The sequence below is a fragment of the Giraffa tippelskirchi genome, chromosome 5, assembly GCF_054371585.1.
Source record: "Giraffa tippelskirchi isolate mGirTip1 chromosome 5, T2T-mGirTip1v1.2.pri, whole genome shotgun sequence".
NCBI lineage: Eukaryota > Metazoa > Chordata > Mammalia > Artiodactyla > Giraffidae > Giraffa > Giraffa tippelskirchi.
In genome coordinates, this window is record NC_137279.1 from 132968610 (window position 1) to 132975000 (window position 6391).

The 6391-nt window shown below is 42.9% G+C and overlaps 2 pseudogenes; both read right to left on the reverse strand.

Moving 5' to 3' along the window:
• Positions 1–1029: 1029 nt before the first annotated feature.
• On the reverse strand, positions 1030–1523 carry LOC145507976 (POU domain, class 5, transcription factor 1 pseudogene; annotated as a pseudogene).
• A 57-nt stretch (positions 1524–1580) lies between these two features.
• Positions 1581–2136, reverse strand: LOC145505265 (POU domain, class 5, transcription factor 1 pseudogene; annotated as a pseudogene).
• Between the last annotated feature and the right edge of the window lie 4255 nt (positions 2137–6391).

Consider the following 6391-nt stretch of genomic DNA (forward strand, 5'->3'; position numbering starts at 1 on the left):
AATGTACTAAAAATGAAACCCCATATTTGATGTTTTGTCTATAACAAAAAAATAGCCTAATTATTTAATTAAGAACAATGATCAATTATTATATAACTGCAAAAATGTTGACTAAAATTTAATATATATATATATGTGTGTGTCTATATATATATATATATATGGCACTTAAAGCTTTTGAATTCTTTTTCCACTAAACCTGAATTTTCAATCTCTGCTTTAGTTATTTTGGCTCTTTGTTCACATGAACTTTCTTTCACAAACAGCCAGTATTCTGAGGTCTTTTGCTGACCATATCAAATACTTCAAGATAAGTGACATCAAAAGGCCTTGTTTAGATAAATGGGCTTCTGAAGTAGCAAGACTATGGGCATATGTTGATATCACGACAGAATATTTTCAAGTATAATTTTTTTTTTAAGGTTTTATATTTTTTTTTAATGAGGGTAGAAATTTGGAAATGAAGTGCCCCAAAATCCTCATGCTCACTGGCTGACAGGTCTTCCACCTCAGTATTCCTCCTCTAGATCTTTCAGTTTCCTTACTTCTATAAAAGTGATAGGCTGGGACATTCCTGGTGGTCCACTGGTTAAGGATCTGCTTTCCAATGCAAGGGACATGGATTCGATTCCTTGTCCCAGAATTAGGATCCCATATGCCCTGGAGAAAGTCCAAGTGCCATAGCTAAGACCCGACACAGCCAAATAAATAAATTCATTAATTTAAAATAAAGTGGTAGGACACATTCATTTACACTGGAGGAAGCTTTGTTTTGTTTTTAGGTCCCAGGCCTTTATATAAGAACAAAGTGATGAGTGATGTGGGGATTAAAGTCAAGAGCATCATCCTACTTCACCTTCCCTCCAACCAGTTTCTCCAAACTCCCTGCCCCCACACCCTTTGTGATCCCAATTCCTTTCTTAGTGAATGAAGAACTTAATCCCAAAGCCCTGGTACAAACCCCAGGGCTCTCTCCCTAGCTCTCCCTTCCTCTCCCCCCACACCCCATTCCTGGGGAGAGCAGGCACCTCAGTCTGAATGCAGAGGAGAGCCCAGAGCGTTGACAGACACAGAGGGAAAGGCCTCCCCCTCGGGGACTGGGACATAGGGGTACAGCATAGTGACGTGAGGGCCCCCATAGCCTGGGGTACCAAAATGGGGCCCTGGTGTCAGAGGAACGGATACGGGTCCCCCTGAGAAGGGAGACCCAGCAGCCTCAAAATCCTCTCCTTGGAAATAGTCACTGCTTGATCGTTTGCCCTAATGGCAATGGTTGCACAACTACATAGGGACTACACCCTTCTCCAGCCCAGGCTGCTGGGCGAAGTGGCTGATATGCTGCAGAGTGGGCTTCAGGCACTGCAGGAACATGCTCTCCAGGTTGCCTCTCACTCGGTTCTCCATACTCCTCTGCTTTCTCTTCTGGGCCTGCATGAGGGTCTCTGCCTTGCATATCTCCTGCAGATTTCACTGTGGTCAGTTTCCTCCACCCACTTCTGCAGCAGAGGCTGCAGCTTACACATGTTCTTTGAAACTGAGTTGCAAAAACAAAAAAAAGAAAGAAACTGAGTTGCAAAGCCTCAAATTGACAGGTAGTCCTTTGACTGAACACCTTTCCAAAGAGAACCCCAGGGTAAGACCCGCATTGTCTGGGTATATCCCAGGGTAATCATCTTCTGCTTTAGGAGTTTGGCAAATTGTTCCAGGTCTTTCTGAAGAGCTTTGATGTCCTGGGACTCCTCAGTGTCCGCTCCAGTTTCTCCTTGTCCAGCTTACGGTGCCTGGGTGGGGCGGCGCAGTGGTCCGGGGAGGCCCCCTCGGAGTTGCTCTCCACCCTGGCTCCGCCTCGCCCTCGGGCTGAGGTGCCCTCCAGGACGCCTCCGGGCACCGGCCCCACTCTAACCTGCAGCGCACAGTAGGCCATCCCTCTGCACAAGTCACAGGGTCGGGGGCACGGGGGAAGCCCCCACCCCTCGCGCTGGGCACAAGCCCCGGCCGGATTCCTGACCCACCCGAAGGCCCTTGGAAGTTCATCCAGGTCCGAGGATCTACCCAGCCCAGCTGTGGCCTTCCCTGCCGATGGCCTCCGCCGCTCAGCCAGGGCAAGAAGGCCTGAAGGAAGTTTTCAAGAGCCATTAGTGGACTAATAAAAAATCTTTTTTAGGGAAACAACTATGAAGGTACTTTTTATGTCTTCTTTGTAATTAGGGGTGAGAGAAAGGAAGAAACATACGTTTTTGTATATATATATTTAAGTTTGTACTTAAAAACTACCCCCTGAGTTCTTGATTATCTCAAGGTGAAGACAGTGTTAAATTACTTGTGGTGACGGCCTGTCAGATTGAATATATAGCAGAAGGACAAGGTAAAGGGTAAAATGGATTCAATGCAGAGTGAACTGTGGGGTTTGAGACTGCCCTGAAGGAGCAGACAAGGGAGGTGGGGATGGTGTCCCGCCTTAATAAAACCCCATCTGTAGAATGTGGATGGCTTTCTTTTGACTCCAAACTGGAGTCTCTCTTCTCTATGGTGATTGGCGTGTAGGGACTGGTACTCCTATGAACACACATGAAGGAAACAGGCATCTTAAAAGATGAGGATTTATGTTCTCAGAATAAACATTGGGAAGTATCAAGTTCACCCCCCTGGAAACTACAAGAGTCTGTTGTCATATGATAGGACCTGGGTTTACTCAGAACTCACAGGACGTGTAAGGTTTTAAAGCAGATGTAGTTGGTAAGAAAATGGTAGCAATATACACCAAAGGGACTAGAAGGGAGGATGGAATCAGATAAACTCCTTAACACATTAGAGATTTTTGAGTCTACAGTTGCACTGACTACTTTGGTAGCCGCAGTGGCTATTGAGCATTTGAAATGTGGCTGATCTGATTTGAGATGTGCTGTAAATATAAGATGCAAAATGTCTTCAAGAAAATAGGTTCTGAAGACTTAGTTATGAAAATGAATGTAAAATGTCTTGTTAATAAAGGTTTCATACTGCTTATATGTGAAAATAATAATTTTGTGGAAATGTGGGACTAAATAACATACTGAGTTAATTTCACCTGTTTCTTTTATGTTTTTTCTAATATGACTATCAGTTCAGTTCAGTCGCTCAGTCGTGTCCGACTCTTTGCGACCCCATGAATCGCAGCACGCCAGGCCTCCCTGTCCATCACCAACTGTTGGAGTTTACCCAAATCCATGTCCATCGAGTCGGTGATGCCATCCAACCATCTCATCCTCTGTCATCCATTTCTCCTCCTGCCCCCAATCCTTCCCAGCATTAGGGTCTTTTCCAATGAGTCAATTCTTCGCATGTGGTGGCCAAAGTATTGGAGTTTCAGCTTCAACATCAGTCCTTCCAATGAACACTCAGGACTGATCTCCTTTAGGATGGACTGGTTGGATCTCCTTGCAGTCCAAGGGACTCTCAAGAGTCTTCTCCAACACCACAGTTCAAAAGCATCAATTCTTCGGTGCTCAGCCTTCTTCATCGTCCAACTCTCACATCCATATATGACCACTGGAAAAACCATAGCCTTGACTAGATGGACCTTTGTTGGCAAAGTAATGTCTCTGCTTTTAAATAAGCTATCTAGGCTGGTCATAACCTTCCTTCCAAGGAGTAAGCGTCTTTTAATTTCATGGCTGCAATCACCATCAGCAGTGATTTTGGAGCCCCAAAAAATAAAGTCTAACACTGTTTACCCATCTATTTCCCATGAAGTGATGGGACCAGATGCCATGATCTTAGTTTTCTGAATGTTGAGCTTTAAGCCAACTTTTTTACTCTCTTCTTTCACTTTCATCAAGAGGCTCTTTAGTTCTTCTTTGCTTTCTGCCATAAGGGTGGTGTCGTCTGCATATGTGAGGTTATTGATATTTCTCCCAGCAATCTTGATTCCAGCTTGTGCTTCTTCCAGCCCAGCATTTCTCATGATGTACTCTGCATATAAGTTAAATAAGCAGGGTGACAATATACAGCCTTAACGTACTCCTTTTCCTATTTGGAACCAGTCTGTTGTTCCATGTCCAGTTCTAACTGTTGCATCCTGACCTGCATACAGGTTTCTCAAGAGACAGGTCAGATGGTCTGGTATTCCCATCTCTTTCAGAATTTTCCACAGTTTGCTGTGATTGACACAGTCAAAGGCTTTGGCATAGTCAATAAAGCAGAAATAGATCTTTTTCTGGAACTCTCTTGCTTTTTTATGATCCAGCGGATGTTGGCAATTTGATCTCTGGTTCCTCTGCCTTTTCAAAAACCAGCTTGAACATCTGGAAGTTCACGGTTCATGTATTGCTGAAGCCTGGCTTGGAGAATTTTGAGCATTACTTTACTAGCATGTGAGATGAGTGCAATTGTGCGACAGTTTGAGCATTCTTTGGCATTGCCTTTCTTTGGGATTGGAATGAAAACTGACCTCTTCCAGTCCTGTGGCCACTGCTGAGTTTTCCAGATTTGCGGGCATATTGAGTGCAGCACTTTCACAGCATCATCTTTGAGGATTTGAAATAGCTCAACTGGAATTCCATTACCTCCACTAGCTTTGTTCGTAGTGATGCTTTCTAAGGCCCCTTGACTTCACATTCCAGGATGTCTGGCTCTAGGTGAATGATCACACCATCGTGATTATCTGGATCGTGAAGATCTTTTTTGTACAGTTCTTCTGTGTATTCTTGCCACCTCTTCTTAATATCTTCTGCTTCTATTAGACTATCAGAAAATTTTAAATTACTTATGCAAGAAAATTTTATGTTACTCACATTTACAATGTGCATTATCTTTGTATAGGGTAGTACTGGACTAGATAAAGACTGCTCGCAGGAGCAAGCCCTCTGTATTTGAATGTGGGTGGATATAGGAAGGATGCTCATGTTAAGAATTTTAAAACCTGTGTTTCTAAAATAAATTCTGTAAAATGGTGTAACAACATAGCTTATTATGATCTGGAATTGGCTATGCCATAGGTTAAGTAGCTTATTCCACACTTTAATAACACTATTCAATAAAATCCCATGTATGTATTGACTTGGAATAGAAGTGTCCTGTACCTACCAAAATGAAAAAGAGAGAAGCAAAGGATATAAAGAAACTGTGTTAACACTGGGGAATAGAAGCCATTCATTCAATATATAAAAGTACTTTTTGGCAACTCCCACAATTAGAGAAATTTCAGAAACAATTAAAGGATTTGGAAGTCCCTGAGGATTCACTCTAAGAAAGTCTATCGTGTTAAAGAAACCTCCAGGAGAATCAAAGAAGCATATGCTTTAATGGGATTTGCTATTTGAGGACTGTGTTCTAGGTAATTTCCAACATGCTAAGATTTCCCCTCATTTTTCTCCAGAAGAGTCCTGCATAAATTGGGTCTTCAAAGAGAAAACTTTTTATTTCCATATGAAGTCACTCAATGTCCCCTCCACATTAACCCATGCTTCAAGGAAAGACATCTTCTCAGAAGGCTATTCTACCACATCGCTCATCACTCCCGAGATGTTTTTCAGTCCCAATGTAATTATCTCCATGATGGAGGAGGCTCCAGATGCATTTATTTGCCCCTCTCTGCGACTGGAAAATGTATTCCATATTCAGTTAAAGTCAGTAATTAAAACGAACTAATCTGCATTCACTTTGTAACCACCAGCTGAAACTCCCCCTCTGTCAACCCCGGAGGTGGGAGGGCTGCTGCATTTAAACCCACACTGAAGATCTCTGATTGGCTGATGCACAGTTAGAACAGGTGAAATAATCTAATCTGGAATATTGCTCTCCTCACCTTTTTTTAATAAAGATTTGCCTCACCACAGACCTTAATATAACAGCAGTAAAGGCAAGAGAGGAAATTGGAAACACGGCCAGGAGTGTGCCTTATGGTTCATAACAGCCCCAAATTGTGACTGTTTATTAAAACTAACACCCTTTTGTGAGTGAGGGTGTGGATCAAAATATCCAGTGGTTTCTCTTCTTCAATATTCCCTTTTTTTATAGCACTGAGTTTAAGTTTCAGTTTTAGAGTTTCATTAAGTTTTTAAAATTGTTTCTGACTGAAACATTCACTTAAAAAGGCAACTTGTCCGTAATTTGTCCCTGTTCCTTATTTCCATTATTTATTTCAATCCGTAGGAGAAGTCTATGGATGGATGACCTCTTGGGCCACTGCGACAAGAAAGAGTTAAGGCAGGTGAAGGACCAGAGGAGACAGAAGTCCAGAGAACTGCCTCACAAAATACAATTAAGGGCCTTTCCCAGGCCCATGGCACTCTGGTGCTGCCAGAGGTAAGGAGGCTGAGCACAATGTTCTCCTTGTCCACACACCTCCCTTTTGTTTCAGCAGCATTTTGCCTCCCACACATGCAAAAGTTTGAATTTCCTGTTGGCTCTG